The sequence below is a fragment of the Bufo gargarizans genome, chromosome 1 (genome assembly GCF_014858855.1).
Source record: "Bufo gargarizans isolate SCDJY-AF-19 chromosome 1, ASM1485885v1, whole genome shotgun sequence".
NCBI lineage: Eukaryota > Metazoa > Chordata > Amphibia > Anura > Bufonidae > Bufo > Bufo gargarizans.
Window position 1 is genome coordinate 694,442,721 of NC_058080.1, and position 26,874 is coordinate 694,469,594.

General features: G+C 46.5%; 1 protein-coding gene across 1 annotated transcript in view; it reads left to right on the top strand.

Annotated features, from left to right (window-relative positions):
- Nucleotides 1–26,874, top strand: part of ITGA1 (integrin subunit alpha 1) — a 276,177-nt gene that overhangs the window by 77,867 nt on the left and 171,436 nt on the right. The window lies entirely within an intron of this gene.

Below are 26,874 nucleotides of genomic sequence, written 5' to 3' on the forward strand. Positions count from 1 at the left end.
CCACTAACTTGTGACAAAATTTTTATTTTTTACATGAACTCACCATACCCCTTACAGAATACCTTGGGGTGTCTTATTTCCAAAATGGGGTCTAGGCTGCAAAAAAGTGTCACACATGTGGTATCGCCGTACTCAGAAGAAGTAGGGCAATGTGTTTTGGGGTGTATTTTTACTTATACCCATGCTGGGTGAGAGAAATATCTCATTTTACAGAGATATTTCTCTCACCCAGCATGGATATATGTAAAAATACACCCCAAAACACATTGCCATACTTCTCCTGAGTACGTCGATATCACATGTGTGACACTTTTGTGCAGCCTAGGTGCGCAAAGGGGCCCAAATTCCAATGAGTATCTTTTAGGAGGGCATTTTTAGGTATTTGAATTCCAGACTTCTCATGCTTTAGGGCCCCTAAAATGTCAGGGCAGTATAAATACCCCACATGTGACCCCATTTTGGAAAGAAGACACGCCAAGGGATACCGTGAGGGGCATGGCGAGTTCATAGAAGTTTTTTTTTTGGCACAAGTTAGTGGAAATTGATTTCTTTTTGTTTTTTTCTCACAAAGTCTCCCTTTCCACTAACTTGTGGCAAAAAGTTCAATCTTTCATGGACTCAATATGCCCCTCAGCGAATACCTTGGGGTGTATACTTTCCGAAATGGGGTCATTTGTGGGGTGTGTTTACTGTTCTGGCATTTTGGGCGGGGCTAAATCGTGAGCAACCCTGTAAAGCCTAAAGGTACTCGTTGGACTTTAGGCTCCTTTACGCACCTAGGCTGCAAAAAAGTGTCACACATGTGGTATTGCCGTACTCAGGAGAAGTAGGGCAATGTGTTTTGGGGTGTATTTTTACATATACACATACTGTGTGTGAGAAATATCTCTGTAAATGACAACTTTTTAAAATATTTTATACAAAGTTGTCAATTTACAGAGATATTTCTCTCACCCAGCATGGGTATATGTAAAAATACACCCCAAAACACATTGCCCTACTTCTCCTGAGTACTGCGATACCACATGTGTGACACTTTTTTGCAACCTAGGTGCGCAAAGGGGCCCAAATTCCAATGAGTACCTTTTAGGAGGGCATTTTTACGCATTTGGATTCCAAACTACTTCTCAAGCTTTAGGGCCCATAAAGTACCAGGGCAGTATAAATACCCCACATGTGACCCTATTTTGGAAAGAAGACACCCCAAGGTATTCTGTAAGGGGCATGGGGAGTTCCTAGAATATATTTTTTTGGCACAAGTTAGAGGAAAATGATTTTGTAAGAGAAAAAAAAAAACATTTTCCGCTAACTTGTGCCAAGAAAAATAAATAAATAGGAACTCGCCATGCCCCTCACGGAATACCTTGAGGTGTTTTCTTTTCAAAATGGGGTCACTTATGGGGTATTTATACTGCCCTGGCATTTTAGGGGCCCTAAAGCGTGAGAAGAAGTCTGGAATATAAATGTCTAAAAATTTTTACGCATTTGGATTCCGTGAGGGGTATGGTGAGTTCATGTGAGATTTTATTTTGTGTCACAAGTTAGTGGAATATGAGACTTTGTAAGAAAAAACAAAAAAAACAAAAAATAAAAATTTCTGTGCCCTAAAAAAAATCTTGATGAATTCACCATGCCCCTCAAAAGTGATCTTTATAGCGCCGCAGCGAATTTACGGTGTTTTTTCAGTGATCATAAAAAAAAAATTCTGTCACTGCGGTGGGGCGGACTGAATGCAAGTGTGCGCACAAGATCAGGCCTGATCGGGCGAACACTGCGTTTTTTGTAGAGTCTATAGAACATGTCCTATTCTTACTATTGAATATTATTAGAAAGGCTCCACCAGCAAACTACTGGAGCTCAGCCTTTCAGTTACCAGCTGAAAGAAAACAGATAAATCAAATAATAATATAGGCTGGCTCACAGTATTTTTGCATCAAATAAAATATTTATTAATATAAAATGCAACTACATAGATATCAACATATCAGCACAAATACATATACGTGTATATTGTATAGATATAGACAGTGCGGAGCTCACGCACTAACCTATACAGACTGGAGTACTCCTAACAAATAAAACCAAGGCTACTGGTGCGGTTTTTATCCTGCAAAAAAAAGGACTTTTTCAGCCATTGAAAGAAACCCTATGCTATCATCTACTTGTCCGTTTGTATATCAACGCTACAGAAGAGAAGCAAACGAACTACAAAGTAAACTCTGCTACATCAAGCTCCGGTAACCTGACGGGCTCAAGCAAGCAACATCGTAGCTGCATTAGCTTCCGCCAACCCTACGGCTCCAAGCACCTACGTCATCAACCAGCGACTTGCCATCCAGCTGGTCACGTGGGACGCTGAGAGAACAGGTCGGAAGCCCGCTCCCAAAGTGGAGAGAGAGCGAACGCTGCAACTTGAAAAGCAGTATAACCATCACCGTTAAAAGGTACCTAAATACAGAGTTTACTGTTATAAGGACAACTTTTGAACCTGTTCGGTTCCAACAAATTGGTATATAAGTCCGTGGACATTTTTAGTGGTTTCAACTGAAAGTCTGCAGGTCCAGTATAGCCATAAGGTTTTATTTGTTAGGAGTACTCCAGTCTGTATAGGTTAGTGCGTGAGCTCCGCACTGTCTATATCTATACAATATACACGTATATGTATTTGTGCTGACATGTTGATATCTAAGTAGTTGCATTTTATATTAATAAATATTTTATTTGATGCAAAAATACTGTGAGCCAGCCTATATTATTATTTGATTTATCTATGTCCTATTCTTGTCCCCAATTGCGGACAAGAAAAGGAATTTTCTATATAGTTCCGGCAATGTGCGCATCCGCAAAATGAGGGGTAAATCTCGCGTCTCGCGCGTCAAAGAGGAATAACCCGGCCGCCCGCAGGACGCAATCCTGCGTTAGGCAGTCGGGTAGTGGTTAAAGGTTATGTACACCTTCGGGTGCAATTTTTTATGATTGCATGTTACTCATTTTTGGCTAAAAATATTTTTTTCAATTGGCCGTTATTAAAAATATTGAACTGTTGTCACAAAGGGTTAACTGTTTTTCTAGCTTTGTGACTGGTACTTTCACTTTCACTTTGTGCTAGTCATCTAATAAACCTTATCTGTAAATTACTACAAGGTCATAAACACTTATTTTAGGGTACTTTAACACTTGCGCTAAGCATTGCATGCATGCGCAGACCTTTAAAAATTTGAAAAAGACGGATCCATTATTGCAATGCATTTGTGAGATGGATCCGCATCCGGATCCGTCTACAAATGGTATCCGTTTGCATACAGATTGCCGGATCTGGCAGGCAGTTCCGGCAACGAAACTGCCTGCCGGAATCCAATAACTCAAGTGTGAAAGTACCCTAAGCCACATACTTATCAGTAAGATAAAAAATTAACTATAATGTGTGTTTATAAAGTCAGAGAGCAGAGATCTGCTCCTGGTCTGATAGAAAAGACAGAAAATCCAAAGGGTTCTACTAGAGCATCTCAGCTCTGTACATAAAAAGAGGACTTCATATTTTTAATAAAGACCAATTAAAAATTTTTTTTTGCTCAAAATGAGTACAATGCAATAATTGTAAAATTGCCCCCAAAGGTGTACATAGCCTTTAACCACTAAACGTCCTATGGGTGGATGTTTGTCTCTGAATGGACGCTCTGGAACGTCCATTCATATCCATTCATAGATGGCAGCTGCACTCTAATCACGCAGCTGCCAAGCTGGGGGCCCGCTGTCAGTGACAGCGGGCCACCGCAGAGAGAAGGCAGGGACAGTTCTCAGGTGTCCCTGCCGTCTAAATCGCTGAGCGCTGTGTATACAGATCAGGAAGCGCTACGTGCTTCCTGTCCCGGCCCGGTGGTCATGTGACCGCTGGGGCCAGGAGAGTGCAGGAGCTGTAGAGTCTTCTACAGACCTCGATCAGCCCTGCACTAAGGCTGTACAGCGTTGTATTATGCTGTACAGCCTCTCTGGGTGCTGTATTTCCCCTGCAACTGGGGCTACTATGTGAGCCCCAGTTGCAGGAGAAATCAATGGTGAAAAAAAAATAAAAAAAAGTGAAAGTAAATGTCCCCCAGAAGTCTTGTATGACCTTATGGGGAACGCAAAGTGTAAAATAAAAAAAATAAAAAAAACAATAAAGTGTTTAAAAAAAAATAAATCTCCAATTAAGTAATAAAAAAATATTAAAAATAGTAAAACATAAATAAAATAGACATATTTAGTATTGCCGTGTCCATAACAACCGGCTCTATAAATATATCACATGATCCACCCCATCCGATAAACACCCCCAAAAAAAAACTGGGTCAAAAAAAGCCATTTTTTTCACCTTACATCACAAAAAGTGCAACTCCAAGTGATCAAAAAGGCAAATGTCCCACAAAATGATACTAATAAAACCATCACCTCATCCTGAAAAAAATGAGCCCTTACATAAGAAAATCGCTCAAAAAATAGAAAAACTATATTTCTCAGAACATGGAGACATTAAAACATCATTATATATTATACATATTAGGTATTGCCGCATCCGTAAAAACCAGCTCTATAAAAATATCACATGATATAACCCCTCAGGTGTACTCTGTAAAAAAATTCAATAAAAACTGTGCTAAAACAACAAATTTTTTGGTCACCTTGGCCCATAAAGTGAAATAATGAATGATCAAAAAAATCATATGTACCCAAAAATGGCACCAATAAAAACGGCAACTCTTCCTGAAAAAAACTAGCCCCTGCACCAGCCGATCGGCAGAAAAATATAAAACAAAATTGGCGTTCAGAAAATGGAGGCACAAAAACATAATTTTTTTTTCAAAAATGCTTTATTATATAAAACTAAAACAAACAAACAAAGAAAGTTGACATATTTGATATCATTGCATCCATAACTACTTGGTCTATAAAAACAGCAGTCAGATGAATGTTGTAAAAAATAAAACAGTGCCAAAACAGCCATTTTTTGGTTACTTTGCCTCCCAATTTTTTTTATATAAAGCAATTAAAAATCATATGTACCCCAAACTAGTACCAATAATACTGGCAACTTATCCCCTAGTTTCCAAAATGTGGTCACTTTTTGGGAGTTTCTACTGTAAGGGTGCTTTAAATGGGACATGGCATCTAAAAACCAGTTCAGGTAAATCTGCCTTCCAAAAGCCATACGGTGCTCCTTTTCTTCTGCGCCCTGCCATGTGCCCTTACATCAGTTTACGAGCACAGGTGGGGTGTTTCTGTAAACCGCAGAATCAGGGTAATAAATATTGAGTTTTGTTTGGCTGTTAACCCTCGATGTGTTAAAGAAAAAATTTATTAAAATAGGAAATCTGCCAAAAAAGTAAAATTTAGAAATGTCAGCTCCATTTTCCTTGAATTCTTGTGGAACACCTAAAGGGTTAACAAAGTTTATAAAATCAGTTTTGAGTAACTTTAGGTGTGTAGTTTCTACAATGGGGTGATTTATGGGGGGTTTCCACTATGTATGCCCCACAAAGTGACTTCAGACCTGAACTGGTCCTTAAAAAATGGGTTTTGGAAATTTTCTTAAAAATTTTAAGAATTGCTTCTACAATTCTAGGCCTATTAACGTCCTAAAAATTTTTAATTACATTTCCAAAATGATACCAACATAAAGTAGACATATGGGGAATTATAAGTAACATTGTATGATTTTTAAAGAATGTATTTGTCTTGTACTGCTGAACATAAGTATTGGAATACCTGAGAAACAGCAAGAATTCTGGCTGTCAAAGACCTGTTACTGTGTCTTTAAAAAGTCCACCTCTACTCCACTCATTAATCTAACTTAGTGGCACCTGTCTGAGCTCTTTAAAGACACCTGTCCACCCCACAGTCAGTCAGACACCTACTACTACCATGGGCAAGACCAAAGAGCTGTCAAAAGATACCATAGATAAAATTGTGGACCTCCACAAGGCTGGAAAGGGCTATGTGGCAATTGCCAAGCAGCTTGGAGAAAATAGATCAACTGTTGGAGCAATTGTTAGAAAATGGAAGAGGCTAAAGATGACTCTCAGTCTCCCTCGGACTGGGGCTCCATTCAAGATCTCACCTCGTGGGGTATCACTGATGATAAGAAAGGTGAGGAATTAGCCCAGAACTACAAGGGAGGAGCTGGTCATTGACATGAAAAGAGCTGGGACCACAGTTTCAAAGGTCACTGTCGGTAGAACACTACGCCGTCATGGTTTCAAATCATGCATTGCACGGAAGGTTCCCCTGCTCAAGTCATCACATGTCCAGGCCTGTCTGAAGTTTTCCAATGACCATCTGGATGATCCAGAGGAGGCATGGCAGAAAGTCATGTTGTCAGATGAGACCAAAGTAGAACTTTTTGGTCTAAACTTCACTCATCCCAAGAACACCATCCCTATTTGAAGCATGGGGGTGGTAACATCATGCTTTGGGGGTGCTTTTCTGCAAAGGGGACAGGACGACTGCACTGTATTAAGGAGAGGATTAATGAGGCCATTTATTGTTAGATTTTGAACAACCTCCTTCCCTTAGTCAGAGCATTGAAGATGGGTCAGCTGGGCCAGGATATTTCAGACCATACAAATTTTATACAGCATGTTCATAGACTGTCAGCAAGGATGCCCCCTCCGGGAACGAGACCCCGACCAATTATAATTAATTTTATGTCGGTTAGAGACAAGGAGGAGGTAATACTTAGGTCAAGAATTAAGGGTAAACTAGAACATGTGGGTACGGTAATAATGTTGTTTTCTGACTATGTACAAGAAACAGTAAGAAAAATAAGTCATTTTATTGACATAAAAAAAAACGCTGCGCTCAAAAAACGTAAAGTATTCAATGATGTTTCCGGCTAGGCTGAGAGTTGAATGGGAAAATAAAACTTGGTTCTTTGACACAGTTGAAGCGCCGCAAGTATGGATTAAAGAAAAGATAAAAATTTGAGGAAATAGGGCTGGGGCTTGGTCGGGAGGGAGTAAAGCTAAAGAGAGGGTAAGGTGCGGATGTTATCCTGGGCCATTCAGCTAGGGTGGGTTGGGGAGGGGTTTTCAACCTGTTGCGGTGTCCGCTTCTGAGCAGGAGGTACTACAAAAGGACATTTTTCCCCCCCTCTCTCTCACTCTGCTTCCCCCCTTCCTCCCTCTGTGCTCCATCTGGTGTTTCCCCCTTCCCCCTCCCCCCTTCTTGGGTTTATATGATAGACAGGAAATAGATAGCCGCCATAATGAGATTGGATGAGACTAATCTCATGGAATGTTAGGGGACTTAGCAGGGGAATTAAGACAGTTGTGGTTTTTGATTCAATACATAGGATGCTACCAGCCATAGTTTGCCTTCAAGAAACACATCTGACAGGTGAGACGCTATCAGGGCTTAATAAGCCATGGGTACAATATGCCTTTCACTCGGTTTTCTCATCTGCGAGAGGAGTGAGTATATTGATCCACCGAAATATAGACATTAAAATAGTAAATACCGCTATAGATGAGGATGGTCGATTTGTTCTTATTAACTGTATCTTAGAAGGCAAACCACAGATTATAGCGAATATATATATACCCCCCCCCCCCTTTTAGACCAGATGTCCTTTAAAAATAAATGAGTTTATATACCCCTCCCAAAGTGGGAGATAAGCCACTTCTAGTTATGGGAGATTTTAATAATGTAATGGATGGCTAAATGGACAGATGTAGATTAAAAAATACTCAATTAACCAATACTGGGTCAAAATTAAGAGATATTACAATAGAACTGGGTGGATTGACATCTGGAGGGTGTTGAACCCTAAGTTAAAAAGATATTCATGTTTTTCCAAAACACACAGGAGTCTTTCAAGGATTGATTTTGTTTTTACTGATAATAAAGGTGCACAGGATATTGAACAAGTTAAGTATGGAGGACGAGGGATTATCTTTATAATTAAATTATTATAAAGATAAAAACAAAAAATAAAATAGAGGGATGAACATAAGTATAAGATGGATCAATATAATGGGTACACATGATAAGATACTAAAAGAGATTAGGGAATATTTTGAGATTAATGAGGGGTCCACGGAAAACAATATAGTACGGGATGCCGCAAAGGCCTTTATAAGAGGGATCGTCACTAAATACACTATGATATATAAGAAGAGCATAAAGAAAAAGATTATGGATTTAGAAAGTGAGGTGAAAAAACTTGAAAAAAATATATAGATGACCCTCTAGTCCAAAATTATAAAGAGTGGACAGATAAAGCGGCCAAATTTGAAACGGAGCTGCTTTGTAAGGGACAATTTTATATATGCACATATACCCGGTAAAAGGTTGGCAGCTTTGGTGACAACCCCCAACAAAAACAAATACATTCATTGCCTGATAGATAAATCCGGTCATAAAATTACGGAACAATCAGCTAAAAGAATTCTCCTTAAGGAATACTTTGAAGACATGTACAGTAGCAAGATAAATAAGAGCGGGGGGAATTACAACAGTTTTTAGGTAAAATTCCTATTTCTATGTTAACAGCTGATCAAAGAGAAAGCATAGAAGCTCCTATAAATCCAGCAGAGGTGGAGGCAATATTGTCAAGGATAATCAAGAATAAGACCCCAGGAATAGATGGGATTCCATTTGAAATCTATGTACAATATAAAGAGTTACTTATCCCGAAACTCCTTACAATGTGGACCGCTTCGTGGGAAAAAGGAAAACTCCCAGATTCTGTGAGAAAGGCCTTGATAACACTTATTTTCAAGCCAGGGAAAGATTCAACAGTACCGGATTCATACAGTCCTATTTCACTAATTAACACCGATAACAAATTATTAGCAAGGGTCTTAGCAAATAGACTTGGTAGAGTAGTTCCCGGGATTATTCATGAGGATCAGTCGGGTATTATGCCAGGTAAAACGACAACTGATAATATAATGAGATACTTTATGGGTACCCAATTGGAACCCTCAAATGGTGGAGAACGCATAATTGTAACTATAGACGCATCCAAAGCCTTTAATACTATAGAATGGCCCTTTTTGTTTGCTACATTAATGAGAATGGGATCTGGAGATCATTTTATAAATTGGGTCAAGTTATTATATACTGAGGCTTCTGCAAGGGTAATATTGAATGGTGAGTACTCGGGTAAAATACATATTGGTAGGGGGGTTAGGCAGGGTTGCTCCCTATCCCCCTTGTTATTTGCCATAGCCATCGAACCCTTAGCCGATTTGATCAGACAAGATAAAGAAATTGTGGGTTTCAGGTATGGGGCCCATGAGGAAAAAAATGTCCCTATATGTAGAAGACATCATGCTGTTTGTAGGATCACATGGTTCACTTAGGAAGATTTTTCAAGTATTTAAAGATTACAGTAACTATGCGGGATTGAATATAAATTGGTCAAAATCAGCCTGTATCCCAATTGATCCTTTGAATGTTTTTTTACCGGGTGCACTCAAAATTAAAGAGAGGCAGGAACCGGTTAAGTACTTAGGCATTCAGATAACACCTAACCCTTGGGACTATGTATAGTTGAGCGTACTCCCCAAAATACATGAGATACGTAAAAGGATAGAGGTTTGGAATAAAATACACATTTCGATGGCGGGTCATATTTCGCTTGTGAAAATGTGTATACTGCCCTCCTTGAACTATATGCTCTGGAATGCACCGATAGTAATCCCCAAGAAAAAGTTTAAAATAATAGCTACTTTAATAACTGATCTGGTATGGAGAGGGAAAAAAACGAGAATAAGAGCACAGATATTGTATATTCAAGAGAAAGAGGGTGGATTATCAGTTCCTGATTTGGACCTTTACTTTATGGCTGGACAGATTAAAAACATGATGATGTGGAGCAAGTCACATAAGAGTATGATAGCAGGGGTTAACAAAAACTTGGAAAACTGTAGCATTTTTCAATTACTAGAAGCAGATATTTTTTCACAGCAACAACTTCATAAATTACCCCTATTTGAGCTGTGGATTAAATCCTGGAATAGGGTAAAGGAATTATGGTCCCAGGAGGGTCTACATTCAGATACACTGCTATGGGATAATATCCATCTAAGGGAATTTAAATCAATAGAACAAAATGTTTGGTGGAAATATGGAATTTTTAAATATGGCCAGATATGGAAAGAGGGAGATATAATTTCTTATCAAGACCTTAAGAATGAATACTTATTTGGAAATAAAGATTTGAGTTTTTTTTATTATCAATTAAAACAAGCTGTACGAGCAGAGATAAAAAAGGGAACGCAAATTGTCCCCTCCCACCACCCTTATTTAATATTACCAAGTTAGTTGCAGGGAAGAAACTGGTTTCCAGGATATATGGATGCCTACTCCAACAGAAGACAAAAAAAATGAGCCGTTATTAATTTAAATTATAGATGGCAAGAGGTACTTAATCTGCAACAGGAAGAATTTTGGGAAAGGGCTATACGGTCCAAAAATAGTGTGTCAAATAACTTCTCTTATAGAATTTTGCAATTTAATATATTATATTGTTTATACTATTCCCCCAAGATATTAATGAAATGTTATAAAACCAAACAATTTAACTGTAAAAACTGTGGGGAAGTAGGAGTAGATGATGTCCATAAACTCTGGACATGTATAAAAATTCTGCAATTTTGGAGGATGGTGAATGAAAAAATATAGAGGTATCATAAGTTTAAAGTCCCAACTTGCCTAGAGGTTTGTGTTTTGGGAGTGATGGATAAAGTAGATGTAGTTCGAGATCAGGAAGTACTAGCCAAGTTCTTATTCTTTGCAAGAAAATGTATTGTAGCACATTGGGGAGCCAGAACAACACCAACAGTTAATGAATGGGAGAACTTGACTAGACTCTCGCTGGTTAGAGAGGAATTTCATTTGGTATCAATCAAGAAAAAAAAAATATTTGCCCAAAAATGGCAGAAATGGTTGAGTTAGTGTCAAGGAAACATGAACCAGACGTACAACAAGAGATAAGTGGAAATAGAAGGCTTTATTGAAAATCAAGCTGTAAGCAAAAGTCCAAACGGATGGCTAAACCGAAGCAGGGTCTTGCGTAGCCAGAGGTCAGGAACCAGAAGGGTAGTCAGACGAAGCCTGGATCAGGAACCAGCAGGGTAGTCAGACGAAGCCAGGATCAGGAACCAGCGGGGTAGTCAGACGAGGCCAGGATCAGGAACCAGAAGCAGCAGCAGTCTTAGAAGCATGTGAACACAGGAGGACCAAGCAAGGAACTGAAGCCACAGACCTCCTATATATATGAGATATATATGAGCTGGGCATCCAGCTCCTCCCAGTGGGAAGGAGAAGCCGCAGGGTGGGAGGCTACAAGAAACCCAGAAACCAAGATGGCCGCCAGCACATGTCAAACGAAGGAGAACAGCAAGAAGGTAAGACCATGACAGTACCTCCCCCTCAAGGGCCCCTCCTCCGCGGAGTAAGGAACGGTTTCTGAGGGAAGCGTGCGTGGAAGGCTCGGAGCAAAGCAGGAGCATGGACATCTGCGGAGGGAACCCAGGAACGCTCCTCTGGACCATAACCACGCCAATGGACCAAAAACTGCAACCGACCGCGGACCAGGCGTGAGTCCAGGATATTGCTCACCTCATATTCCTCACGATTGCCCACTTGGACCGGACGGGGCCGAGGAACCGAGGAAGTGAAACGATTGCACACCAATGGCTTCAACAGGGAGACATGAAACACGTTGGAGATCCGCATGCCAGGAGGAAGCGCAAGGGCATAGGCTACCGGGTTTACCCTGCGAAGCACTCGGAAGGGACCAACAAAGCGAGGCGCCAGCTTGGGAGTGGGCACTCGAAGGTTGAGGTTGCGGGTGGACAACCATACACGGTCTCCGACCTGGTAGGAAGGAGCGGGCGCTCGTCTGCGATCAGCCTGGAGTCTCTGGCGCTGCGCAGAGACCTCAAGGGACCTCTGGATCTGTACCCAAGAAGCACGTAGGACGGAAAGGTGATCCTCCACAGCCGGAATATCCTGGGGAGAGAATACCTCCGGTAACACGGCAGGTTGGAACCCATAATTGGCCATGAAGGGAGACGTCCCAGAGGAAGAGTTCACCGCCGTGTTCCTGGCAAACTCAGCCCAAGGCAGGAGGTCAACCCAATTGTCTTGGTGATCGGAGACATAGCAACGAAGGAATTGCTCCAAGGCCTGATTGGATCGTTCTGCGGCCCCATTGGACTGAGGGTGGTAGGCCGAGGAGAAAGAGAGATGAATCCCCAACTGGGAGCAAAAGGCGCGCCAGAACCTGGACACAAACTGACTCCCCCGATCCGACACAATCTCCTTGGGCAAACCGTGCAACCGGAAGACCTCCCTGGCGAAAATCGTGGCCAACTCTTGTGCAGAGGGTAACTTCTTGAGAGGAACACAGTGGCACATTTTGGAAAACCGATCCACAATCATGAGAATGACCGTATGGCCTCGGGATGCAGGGAGGTCCACAATGAAATCCATCCCCAGGTGTGACCATGGGCGCTCCCCGGTGGCTATGGGTTGCAAAAGGCCCAACGGACGGTGCTGAGGGGACTTACTCTGGGCACAAACGGAGCATGCCGCTACATATGCGGCGATGTCGGAACGTAGAGAAGGCCACCAGAACAGACGTGAAACAGCTGATTCTTTCCAGGATGCCCCGCGGCCTTGAAGTTATGGTAGGTTCGCAACAACCGAGTGCGCAACTCCTCAGGCACAAAACATCTGCCGTTGGGTCTCCCAGAGGGAGCACCAGATTGAGCCGCCAAAATCTGCTCACCCAGGGGAGAGGTCAGGCTGGTGCGAATGGCGGCCAGGATCTGATTCGGAGGTATGACCGAAGTCGGAATCGACTCCTCCCCGGACAGCTCGGAGTACTGCCGTGATAAGGCATCCGCTCTGATGTTCTTGGAACCGGGTAGGTAGGAGACCACGTAATTAAAACGTGACAAGAACAGAGCCCATCTGGCCTGACGTGGTGTCAATCTCTTGGCCTCAGAAAGGTAGGTCAGATTCTTGTGGTCCGTCAGGATGAGAACCGGAACCACCGAACCCTCGAGCAAGTGCCTCCATTCTTTAAGGGCCTGCACGATGGCCAATAACTCCCTGTCACCAATCTGATAGTTGCACTCCGCGGAAGACAGTTTCCGGGAGTAAAACCCACAAGGGAGCAGAGGACCCTCTGGTGTTCTACGCTGAGACAGAAGGGCGCCTACTCCCGTCTCAGACGCGTCCACCTCGAGGACAAAGGGCAACCCAGGGTTGGGATGCGACAGAATCGGAGCCGACACAAAGGCGGACTTTAGAGCCTCAAAAGCTCGGATGGCCTCGAGCGGCCAGACCTGGAAATTACTGCCCTTCCTGGTCAGATCCGTGAGAGGCTTGGCTAGCATAGAAAAGTCCCTGATGAACTTCCGATAATAATTGGCGAAGCCCAAAAAGCGCTGCAGGGCACGGAGACCACTGGGCTGGGGCCACTGTAAGACAGCCGAAACCTTCTCAGGATCCATGGAGAACCCCTCAGCGGAAATGATGTAACCTAAGAAGGTTACCTGGGATCGGTGAAATTCGCATTTCTCAAGCTTACCGAACAGCCTGTTCTCTCGTAACCGTTGCAACACTCGTCTGACATCCATAATGTGGGCCTCCATGGATTCAGAATATACCAAGATGTCATCCAAATAGACCACCACACACTGCTGCAACAGGTCACGGAAAACATCGTTGATGAATTCCTGGAAGACTGCGGGCGCATTGCACAACCCAAAGGGCATAACCAAGGATTCATAATGACCGGTCCTGGTGTTAAACGCGGTCTTCCACTCATCGCCCGCCTTGATCCTTACCAGGTTATATGCCGCCCTCAGGTCGAGTTTGGTAAAGACCGTGGCCCCTTTGAGGCGATCGAACAGCTCGGAAATCAAGGGTATCGGGTAAGCGTTCTTGATCGTGATGCGATTGAGACCCCTGTAATCGATGCAAGGCCTCAACTCACCGCCCTTCTTTTTCACAAAGAAAAATCCAGCCCCTGCCGGGGACGAGGATTTGCGAATGTGTCCGCGTGAAAGCGCCTCCCTCACGTACTCCTCCATGGCCTCATTCTCCGCTACCGACAGTGGATAGACTTTGCCACGAGGAGGAACGGCACCAGATTGTAACTCTATGGCACAATCGTATGGGCGGTGCGGAGGTAGGGCAACCGCGCGCACCTTATCGAATACATCCGGGTACTCTTCGTATTCAGGAGGCAACAGAGAGTCCGAGGAAGTACACAGCAACTTGACAGGCCCATGGATGCAACTAGCCCCACACTGCGGTGACCACGAGAGGATCTCGGCCGAACTCCAATCGAAAGTCGGATTATGCTTCTGGAGCCAGGGGTACCCCAAGACCACCGAGTAGTGTGGAGACGAAATCACCTGGAGACAGACCGACTCTCTGTGAACGGCACCAATGGCTATCCCCACTGGAAGGGTCTCATGAGTCACGTGTGGCGGCAGAAGGGGTCTGCCGTCTATCGCCTCAAGAGCCAGTGGGGAACCTCGAGGCTGCAGAGGAATGGAATTGGCGGCAGCGAACACACTATCAATGAACAAACCACCAGCACCAGAGTCCACCAACGCCTGGGTTGTCACCGAGCCCCCGACCCAGGAGAGGACAACAGTGATCAGTGGTTTGTCAACACGGGAAACCGGGGACGAGGAGACTCCACCCAAGATCTGCCCCCGACAGGATCTCAGGTGCGAGCGTTTCCCGGACGGTTCGAACATGCCAACCGAAAATGCCCACCGAGACCACAGTACATGCATCGGCCCTCGCGTCTCCGGAGTACCCTCTCCCCCTCGGACAGGCGAGCAAACCCCAGCTGCATGGGTTCACCCCCAGACAAGTCATCCCCAGGAGGCGTGGGAGGAGAGGGAGGCACGGGTGGGACAGCAAACGTAGGCGCCAATCTGTTAGAAGACCTCCGCAGGCTCTCCTTAAAGGAAGGTCTCTCCCTGAGTCTGGTGTCAATCAAAATCAGGAAAGAAATAAGAGACTCGAGCTCCACTGGTAGGTCCTTAGCTGCAACCTCATCCTTCAAGGCATCCGAGAGACCATGAGAGAAAGCAGCGACCAGAGCCTCATTATTCCAGCCCACCTCTGCTGCCAGGGTACGAAACTCAATGGCGTATTCAGCTACGGATCGTGAACCCTGTCTGATGGACATAAGGAGCTTCGCAGCAGAGGCAGCACGAGCCGGCACATCGAATACCTTCCGAAGAGAAGCAACAAAACCGGAAAACTCGGCAACCACCAGATTGTTGTTCTCCCATAAAGGGCTGGCCCAGGCCAAGGCCTTGTCCGAGAGCAGCGAGATCAAGAAGCCCACCTTTGATCTCTCAGTAGGAAAGGCATGTGGCAGCAACTCGAAATAAATGCCCACCTGGTTAAGGAAACCTCGGCACTGAGTTGGCTCTCCCCCAAAGCGCTGTGGAAGGGGGGCAGAACCGGTCATACCCCGAGACACCGCAGGCGCAGCAACAGGTGTCGGGGTAGACTCTGGCGCAACAACCGGAGCGGCAGTAGGAGCGGGCCCAGGAGCGACAACCGACCCATCGGCAACGGAAGCGAAATGAGCCGTGCGTTCAAGCAGGGTTTGCAACGCCACAGCGAACCGACCCAACAGGTGATCCTGCTGATCAAGTCTGGCAATCAGCGTAGGTAGCGAGGATGGCCCTGTACCGTCAGAATTCATGGCTTGGTCCTAATGTCAAGGAACCATGAACCAGACGTACAACAAGAGATAAGTGGAAATAGAAGGCTTTATTGAAAATCAAGCTGTAAGCAAAAGTCCAAACGGATGGCTAAACCGAAGCAGGGTCTTGCGTAGCCAGAGGTCAGGAACCAGAAGGGTAGTCAGACGAAGCCTGGATCAGGAACCAGCAGGGTAGTCAGACGAAGCCAGGATCAGGAACCAGCGGGGTAGTCAGACGAGGCCAGGATCAGGAACCAGAAGCAGCAGCAGTCTTAGAAGCATGTGAACACAGGAGGACCAAGCAAGGAACTTAAGCCACAGACCTCCTATATATATGAGCTGGGCATCCAGCTCCTCCCAGTGGGAAGGAGAAGCCGCAGGGTGGGAGGCTACAAGAAACCCAGAAACCAAGATGGCCGCCAGCACATGTCAAACGAAGGAGAACAGCAAGAAGGTAAGACCATGACAGTACCTCCCCCTCAAGGGCCCCTCCTCCGCGGAGTAAGGAACGGTTTCTGAGGGAAGCGTGCATGGAAGGCTCGGAGCAAAGCAGGAGCATGGACATCTGCGGAGGGAACCCAGGAACGCTCCTCTGGACCATAACCACGCCAATGGACCAAAAACTGCAACCGACCGCGGACCAGGCGTGAGTCCAGGATATTGCTCACCTCATATTCCTCACGATTGCCCACTTGGACCGGACGGGGCCGAGGAACCGAGGAAGTGAAACGATTGCACACCAATGGCTTCAACAGGGAGACATGAAACACGTTGGAGATCCGCATGCCAGGAGGAAGCGCAAGGGCATAGGCTACCGGGTTTACCCTGCGAAGCACTCGGAAGGGACCAACAAAGCGAGGCGCCAGCTTGGGAGTGGGCACTCGAAGGTTGAGGTTGCGGGTGGACAACCATACACGGTCTCCGACCTGGTAGGAAGGAGCGGGCGCTCGTCTGCGATCAGCCTGGAGTCTCTGGCGCTGCGCAGAGACCTCAAGGGACCTCTGGATCTGTACCCAAGAAGCACGTAGGACGGAAAGGTGATCCTCCACAGCCGGAATATCCTGGGGAGAGAATACCTCCGGTAACACGGCAGGTTGGAACCCATAATTGGCCATGAAGGGAGACGTCCCAGAGGAAGAGTTCACCGCCGTGTTCCTGGCAAACTCAGCCCAAGGCAGGAGGTCAACCCAATTGTCTTGGTGATCGGAGACATAGCAACGAAGGAATTGCTCCAAGGCCTGATTGGATCGTTCTGCGGCCCCATTGGACTGAGGGTGGTAGGCCGAGGAGAAAGAGAGATGAATCCCCAACTGGGAGCAAAAGGCGCGCCAGAACCTGGACACAAACTGACTCCCCCGATCCGACACAATCTCCTTGGGCAAACCGTGCAACCGGAAGACCTCCCTGGCGAAAATCGTGGCCAACTCTTGTGCAGAGGGTAACTTCTTGAGAGGAACACAGTGGCACATTTTGGAAAACCGATCCACAATCATGAGAATGACCGTATGGCCTCGGGATGCAGGGAGGTCCACAATGAAATCCATCCCCAGGTGTGACCATGGGCGCTCCCCGGTGGCTATGGGTTGCAAAAGGCCCAACGGACGGTGCTGAGGGGACTTACTCTGGGCACAAACGGAGCATGCCGCTACATATGCGGCGATGTCGGAACGTAGAGAAGGCCACCAGAACAGACGTGAAACAGCTGATTCTTTCCAGGATGCCCCGCGGCCTTGAAGTTATGGTAGGTTCGCAACAACCGAGTGCGCAACTCCTCAGGCACAAAACATCTGCCGTTGGGTCTCCCAGAGGGAGCACCAGATTGAGCCGCCAAAATCTGCTCACCCAGGGGAGAGGTCAGGCTGGTGCGAATGGCGGCCAGGATCTGATTCGGAGGTATGACCGAAGTCGGAATCGACTCCTCCCCGGACAGCTCGGAGTACTGCCGTGATAAGGCATCCGCTCTGATGTTCTTGGAACCGGGTAGGTAGGAGACCACGTAATTAAAACGTGACAAGAACAGAGCCCATCTGGCCTGACGTGGTGTCAATCTCTTGGCCTCAGAAAGGTAGGTCAGATTCTTGTGGTCCGTCAGGATGAGAACCGGAACCACCGAACCCTCGAGCAAGTGCCTCCATTCTTTAAGGGCCTGCACGATGGCCAATAACTCCCTGTCACCAATCTGATAGTTGCACTCCGCGGAAGACAGTTTCCGGGAGTAAAACCCACAAGGGAGCAGAGGACCCTCTGGTGTTCTACGCTGAGACAGAAGGGCGCCTACTCCCGTCTCAGACGCGTCCACCTCGAGGACAAAGGGCAACCCAGGGTTGGGATGCGACAGAATCGGAGCCGACACAAAGGCGGACTTTAGAGCCTCAAAAGCTCGGATGGCCTCGAGCGGCCAGACCTGGAAATTACTGCCCTTCCTGGTCAGATCCGTGAGAGGCTTGGCTAGCATAGAAAAGTCCCTGATGAACTTCCGATAATAATTGGCGAAGCCCAAAAAGCGCTGCAGGGCACGGAGACCACTGGGCTGGGGCCACTGTAAGACAGCCGAAACCTTCTCAGGATCCATGGAGAACCCCTCAGCGGAAATGATGTAACCTAAGAAGGTTACCTGGGATCGGTGAAATTCGCATTTCTCAAGCTTACCGAACAGCCTGTTCTCTCGTAACCGTTGCAACACTCGTCTGACATCCATAATGTGGGCCTCCATGGATTCAGAATATACCAAGATGTCATCCAAATAGACCACCACACACTGCTGCAACAGGTCACGGAAAACATCGTTGATGAATTCCTGGAAGACTGCGGGCGCATTGCACAACCCAAAGGGCATAACCAAGGATTCATAATGACCGGTCCTGGTGTTAAACGCGGTCTTCCACTCATCGCCCGCCTTGATCCTTACCAGGTTATATGCCGCCCTCAGGTCGAGTTTGGTAAAGACCGTGGCCCCTTTGAGGCGATCGAACAGCTCGGAAATCAAGGGTATCGGGTAAGCGTTCTTGATCGTGATGCGATTGAGACCCCTGTAATCGATGCAAGGCCTCAACTCACCGCCCTTCTTTTTCACAAAGAAAAATCCAGCCCCTGCCGGGGACGAGGATTTGCGAATGTGTCCGCGTGAAAGCGCCTCCCTCACGTACTCCTCCATGGCCTCATTCTCCGCTACCGACAGTGGATAGACTTTGCCACGAGGAGGAACGGCACCAGATTGTAACTCTATGGCACAATCGTATGGGCGGTGCGGAGGTAGGGCAACCGCGCGCACCTTATCGAATACATCCGGGTACTCTTCGTATTCAGGAGGCAACAGAGAGTCCGAGGAAGTACACAGCAACTTGACAGGCCCATGGATGCAACTAGCCCCACACTGCGGTGACCACGAGAGGATCTCGGCCGAACTCCAATCGAAAGTCGGATTATGCTTCTGGAGCCAGGGGTACCCCAAGACCACCGAGTAGTGTGGAGACGAAATCACCTGGAGACAGACCGACTCTCTGTGAACGGCACCAATGGCTATCCCCACTGGAAGGGTCTCATGAGTCACGTGTGGCGGCAGAAGGGGTCTGCCGTCTATCGCCTCAAGAGCCAGTGGGGAACCTCGAGGCTGCAGAGGAATGGAATTGGCGGCAGCGAACACACTATCAATGAACAAACCACCAGCACCAGAGTCCACCAACGCCTGGGTTGTCACCGAGCCCCCGACCCAGGAGAGGACAACAGTGATCAGTGGTTTGTCAACACGGGAAACCGGGGACGAGGAGACTCCACCCAAGATCTGCCCCCGACAGGATCTCAGGTGCGAGCGTTTCCCGGACGGTTCGAACATGCCAACCGAAAATGCCCACCGAGACCACAGTACATGCATCGGCCCTCGCGTCTCCGGAGTACCCTCTCCCCCTCGGACAGGCGAGCAAACCCCAGCTGCATGGGTTCACCCCCAGACAAGTCATCCCCAGGAGGCGTGGGAGGAGAGGGAGGCACGGGTGGGACAGCAAACGTAGGCGCCAATCTGTTAGAAGACCTCCGCAGGCTCTCCTTAAAGGAAGGTCTCTCCCTGAGTCTGGTGTCAATCAAAATCAGGAAAGAAATAAGAGACTCGAGCTCCACTGGTAGGTCCTTAGCTGCAACCTCATCCTTCAAGGCATCCGAGAGACCATGAGAGAAAGCAGCGACCAGAGCCTCATTATTCCAGCCCACCTCTGCTGCCAGGGTACGAAACTCAATGGCGTATTCAGCTACGGATCGTGAACCCTGTCTGATGGACATAAGGAGCTTCGCAGCAGAGGCAGCACGAGCCGGCACATCGAATACCTTCCGAAGAGAAGCAACAAAACCGGAAAACTCGGCAACCACCAGATTGTTGTTCTCCCATAAAGGGCTGGCCCAGGCCAAGGCCTTGTCCGAGAGCAGCGAGATCAAGAAGCCCACCTTTGATCTCTCAGTAGGAAAGGCATGTGGCAGCAACTCGAAATAAATGCCCACCTGGTTAAGGAAACCTCGGCACTGAGTTGGCTCTCCCCCAAAGCGCTGTGGAAGGGGGGCAGAACCGGTCATACCCCGAGACACCGCAGGCGCAGCAACAGGTGTCGGGGTAGACTCTGGCGCAACAACCGGAGCGGCAGTAGGAGCGGGCCCAGGAGCGACAACCGACCCATCGGCAACGGAAGCGAAATGAGCCGTGCGTTCAAGCAGGGTTTGCAACGCCACAGCGAACCGACCCAACAGGTGATCCTGCTGATCAAGTCTGGCAATCAGCGTAGGTAGCGAGGATGGCCCTGTACCGTCAGAATTCATGGCTTGGTCCTAATGTCAAGGAACCATGAACCAGACGTACAACAAGAGATAAGTGGAAATAGAAGGCTTTATTGAAAATCAAGCTGTAAGCAAAAGTCCAAACGGATGGCTAAACCGAAGCAGGGTCTTGCGTAGCCAGAGGTCAGGAACCAGAAGGGTAGTCAGACGAAGCCTGGATCAGGAACCAGCAGGGTAGTCAGACGAAGCCAGGATCAGGAACCAGCGGGGTAGTCAGACGAGGCCAGGATCAGGAACCAGAAGCAGCAGCAGTCTTAGAAGCATGTGAACACAGGAGGACCAAGCAAGGAACTTAAGCCACAGACCTCCTATATATATGAGCTGGGCATCCAGCTCCTCCCAGTGGGAAGGAGAAGCCGCAGGGTGGGAGGCTACAAGAAACCCAGAAACCAAGATGGCCGCCAGCACATGTCAAACGAAGGAGAACAGCAAGAAGGTAAGACCATGACAGTTAGCGGGCTTGGCTGGTGGTGGACCCGGGGGGCAGGCGGGGGAAGTGGTGGGTGTGGTGGGGGGCAGATGCGGGAGAGAGAGGAAGGGGAAAAGATAAAAAAAAATTCTCCTCCCCTTTTACCTCCTCCAGAAGAAGACTAAGCAACGGGGATTGCACAATGGGGTATGTAACTGTACATTGAGGTTTACTATTTACATTGTAATGAATAAGAAAATGGGAAAACACCTATATTTTTGTCTTGATATATTGTATTTAATAAAACTAATAAAGATAATAAAAAAAAGAAAAAAAAAAGAAGATGGGTCGTGGCTGGGTCTTCCAACATGACAACAACTCGAAGCACACAGCCAGGATAACCAAGAAGTGGCTCCGTAAGAAGCATATCAAGGTTCTGGAGTGGCTAGCCAGTCTCCAGACCTAAATCCAATAGAACATCTTTGGAGGGAGCTGAAACTCCGTGTTGCTCAGCGGCAGCCCAGAAACCTGACAAATATAGAGGAGATCTGTGTGGGGGAGTGGGCCAAAATCTCTGATGCAGTTTGTGCAAACCTGGTCAAGAACTACAGGAAACATTTGACCTCTGTAATTGCAAACAAAGGCTTCTGTACCAAATATTAACACTGATTTTCTCAGGTGTTCAAATACAGTCCTGATCAAAAGTTTAAAACCTCTTGAAAAATGGCAACAAATCATATTTAGCATGGCTGGATCTTAACAAGGTTCCAAGTAGAGCTTCAACATGCAACAAGAAGAAATGGGAGTGAGACAAAACATTTTTTGAGCATTCAATTTAATGAATACAACGAATAAACTGAAACAGGCTGTTTTTCAGCTGATCAAAAGTTTAGGACCACACCTCCCAAAAAAAACGAACCCCCCCCCCAAAACAGAAATCCAACTCCCAAACATGAACTCAGTAATGAGTAGCTCCACCGTTATTGTTTATCACTTCAAAAATTCGTTTTGGCATGCTTGATGCAAGCGTTTCCATGAGGTGAGTGGGAACATTTCTCCAAGTGGTGAAGACAGCCGCACAAAGGCCATCTACTGTCTGGAACTGTTGTCCATTTTTGTAAACTTCCCTTGCCATCCATCCCCAAAGGTTCTCAATTAGATTTAGATCAGGGGAACACGCAGGATGGGCCAAAACAGTGATGTTATTCTCCTGGAAGAAGTCCCTTGCCCTGCAGGCATTGTGTACTGTAGCGTTATCCTGTTGAAAAACCCAGTTGTTACCACACAGACGAGGGCCCTCAGTCATGAGGAATGCTCTCTGCAACATCTGGACATAGCCAGCGGCCGTTTGACGCCCCTGCACTTCCTGAAGCTCCATTGTTCCATTGAAGGAAAAAGCACCCCAGACCATTATGCGCCCCCTCCACTGTGGCGCGTAGAAAACATCTCAGGTGGGATCTGCTTGTCATGCCAGTAACGTTGGAAACCATCAGGACCATCAAGTTAAATTTTTTCTTATCAGAGAATAAAACTTTCTTACACCTTTGAATGTCCCATGTTTGGTGCTCTCTTGCAAAGTCCAAACGAGCAGTTCTGTGGCGTTCAATGAGACGAGGTCTTTGAAGACGTTTTTTGTTTTTGAAGTCCTTCAGTCTCAGATGCCGTCTGATGGTTATGGGGCTGCAGTCAGCACCAGTAAGGCCCTTAATTTAGGTCAAGGATCGTCTAGTGTCTTGACGGACAGCCAATTGGATCCTCCTGCTCAGTGCTGATGAATTTTTTTGGGGTCTTCTACTTGACCTTTTGTTCCATAACCCTCAGGATCATTTAGGAAATTCCAAATGACTTACTGCGTCCCACCTCAGCAACGATGGCGCGCTGTGAGAGACCCTGTTTATGCAGTTCAACTACCCGACCACGTTCAAAAAGGAAGATTTTTTTTGCCTTTGCCATCACAACGTGTGACTACCTGACAGAAAATGACAATTAATCCACATCTTTGCACAGATTTGGCCTTTTAACCGCCTCCGGACCGCCTAACGCAGGATCGCGGTCCGGAGACAGCTGTCTCAGGCAGAGTGACTTACAGGGGGGTGATCAATGACAGGGGGATGATCACCCCATATACACTCCCTGATCACCCCCCTGTCATTGATCACCCCCCGGTAAGGCTCCATTCAGACGTCCGTATGTGTTTTGCGGATCCGATCCATGGAGCCGTGGATCCGCAAAACACATACGGACCTCTGAATGGAGCCTTACAGGGGGGTGATCAGGGAGTCTATATGGGATGATCACCCCCCTGTAAGGCTCCATTCAGACGTCCGCATGTGTTTTACGGATCCACGGATCGGATCCGCAAAACACATACGGACGTCTGAATGGAGCCTTACAGGGGGGTGATCAATGACAGGGGGGTGATCACCCCATATAGACTCCCTGATCACCCCCCTGTCATTTATCACCCCCCTGTCATTAATCACCCCCCTGTAAGGCTCCATTCAGATGTCCGTATGTGTTTTGCGGATCCGATCCATGGAGCCGTGGATCCGCAAAACACATGCGGACGTCTGAATGGAGCCTTACAGGGGGGTGATCATCCCATATAGACTCCCTGATCACCCCCCTGTAAGGCTCCATTCAGAGGTCCGTATGTGTTTTGCGGATCCACGGATCGGATCCACAAAACACATACGGACGTCTGAATGGAGCCTTACAGGGGGGTGATCAATGACAGGGGGGTGATCACCCCATATACACTCCCTGATCACCCCCGGTGTCATTGATCACCCCCCTGTAAGGCTCCATTCAGATGTCCGTATGTGTTTTGCGGATCCGATCCATGGAGCCGTGGATCCGCAAAACACATGCGGACGTCTGAATGGAGCCTTACAGGGGGGTGATCATCCCATATAGACTCCCTGATCACCCCCCTGTAAGGCTCCATTCAGAGGTCCGTATGTGTTTTGCGGATCCACGGATCGGATCCACAAAACACATACGGACGTCTGAATGGAGCCTTACAGGGGGGTGATCAATGACAGGGGGGTGATCACCCCATATACACTCCCTGATCACCCCCGGTGTCATTGATCACCCCCCTGTAAGGCTCCATTCAGACGTCCGTATGTGTTTTGCGGATCCGATCCATGGAGCCGTGGATCCGCAAAACACATACGGACCTCTGAATGGAGCCTTACAGGGGGGTGATCAGGGAGTCTATATGGGATGATCACCCCCCTGTAAGGCTCCATTCAGACGTCCGCATGTGTTTTACGGATCCACGGATCGGATCCACAAAACACATACGGACGTCTGAATGGAGCCTTACAGGGGGGTGATCAATGACAGGGGGGTGATCACCCCATATACACTCCCTGATCACCCCCGGTGTCATTGATCACCCCCCTGTAAGGCTCCATTCAGATGTCCGTATGTGTTTTGCGGATCCGATCCATGGATCCGTGGATCCGCAAAACACATACGGACCTCTGAATGGAGCCTTACAGGGGAGTGATCAATGACAGGGGGTGATCAGGGAGTCTATATGGGGTGATCACCCCCCTGTCATTGATCACCCCCCTGTAAGGCTCCATTCAGACGTCCGTATGTGTTTTGCGGATCCGATCCATGGATCCGTGGATCTGTAAAACACATGCAGACGTCTGAATGGAGCCTTACAGGGGGGTGATCATCCCATATAGACTCCCTGATCACCCCCCTGTAAGGCTCCATTCAGAGGTCCGTATGTGTTTTGCGGATCCGTGGATCTGCAAAACACGGACACCGCGGATCCGCAAAACACATACGGACGTCTGAATGGAGCCTTACAGGGGAGTGATCAATGACAGGGTGGTGATCACCCCATATAGACTCCCTGATCACCCCCCTGTCATTGATCACCCCCCTGTAATGCGCCATTTAGACATTTTTTGGGCACAAGTTAGCGGAAATTGATATTTTTAATTTTTTTTGTTTTTTCTTACAAAGTCTCATATTCCACTAACTTGTGTCAAAAAATAAAATCTCACATGAACTCACCATACTCCTCACGGAATCCAAATGCGTAAAAATTTTTAGACATTTATATTCCAGACTTCTTCTCACGATTTAGGGTTCTTAAAATGCAAGGGCAGTATAAATACCCCACATATGACCCCATTTCGGAAAGAAGACACCCCAAGGTATTCGCTGAGGGGCATATTGAGTCCATGAAAGACTGAACTTTTTGTCCCACGTTAGCGGAAAGGAAGACTTTGTGAGAAAAAAAAAATATATATTTCCGCTAACTTGTGCCCAAAAAAAAAATCTTCTATGAACTCACCATGCCCCTCATTGAATACCTTGGGGTGTCTTCTTTCCAAAATGGGGTCACATGTGGGGTATTTATACTGCCCTGGCATTTTTGGGGCCCTAAAGCGTGAGAAGAAGTCTGGGATCCAAATGTCTAAAAATGCCTTCCTAAAATGAATTTGGGCCCCTTTGCGCATCTAGGCTGCAAAAAAGTGTCACACATGTGGTATGGCCGTACTCAGGAGAAGTGGGAAAAGTTGTCTTTTGCCGAGATATTTCTCTCACCCAGCATGGGTATATGTAAAAAGACACCCCAAAACACATTGCCCTACTTCTTCTGAGTTCGGCGATACCACATGTGTGACACATTTTTGCAGCCTAGGTGGGCAAAGGGGCCCACATTTCAAAGTGCACCTTATTTTGGAAAGAAGACACCCCAAGGTATTCCGTGAGGGGCATGGCGAGTTCCTAGAAAAAATTTTTTGTCACAAGTTAGCGAAAAAAGAGGATTTTTTTTTCTTACAAAGTCTCATATTCCACTAACTTGTGAAAAAAAATAAAAAATTCTAGGAACTCGCCATGCCACTTACGGAATTCCTTGGGGTGTCTTCTTTCCAAAATGGGGTCACTTGTGGGGTAGTTATACTGCCCTGGCATTTCAGGGGCCCTAATGCGTGAGAAGTAGTTTGAAATCAAAATGTGTAAAAAATGCCCTGTGAAATCCTAAAGGTGCTCTTTGGAATGTGGGCCCCTTTGCCCATCTAGGCTGCAAAAAAGTGTGGTATCGCCGTACTCAGGAGAAGTTGGGCAATGTGTTTTGGGGTGTCATTTTACATATACCCCTGCTGGGTGAGAGAAATATCTCGGCAAAAGACAACTTTTCCCATTTTTTTATACAAAGTTGGCACATGGCGATACCACATGTGTGACACTTTTTTGCAGCCTAGGTGGGCAAAGGGGCCCACATTCCAAAGAGCACCTTTAGGATTTCACAGGGCATTCTTTACACATTTTGATTTCAAACTACTTCTCACACATTAGGGCCCCTAAAATGCCAGGGCAGTATAACTACCCCACAAGTGACCCCATTTTGGAAAGAAGACACCCCAAGGTATTTCATGATGGGCATAGTGAGTTCATGGAAGTTTTTTTTTTGTCACAAGTTAGTGGAATATGAGACTTTGTATAGAAAAAAAAATCATAATTTTCTGCTAACTTGTGACAAAAAATAAAAACTTCCATGAACTCACTATGCCCATCAGCGAATACCTTAGGGTGTCTACTTTCCGAAATTGGGTCATTTGTGGGTTTTTTCTACTGTCTGGGCATTGTAGAACCTCAGGAAACATGACAGGTGCTCAGAAAGTCAGAGCTGCTTCAAAAAGCGGAAATTCACATTTTTGTACCATAGTTTGTAAACGCTATAACTTTTACCCAAACCATTTTTTTTCCCCAAACATTTTTTTTTATCAAAGACATGTAGAACAATAAATTTAGAGAAAAATTTATATACAGATGTCGTTTTAAAAAAAAAAAAATTACAAGTGAAAAATGTAATTTTTGTGCAAAGATTTCTGTAAATTTCGATAATAACAAAAAAAGTAAAAATGTCAGCAGC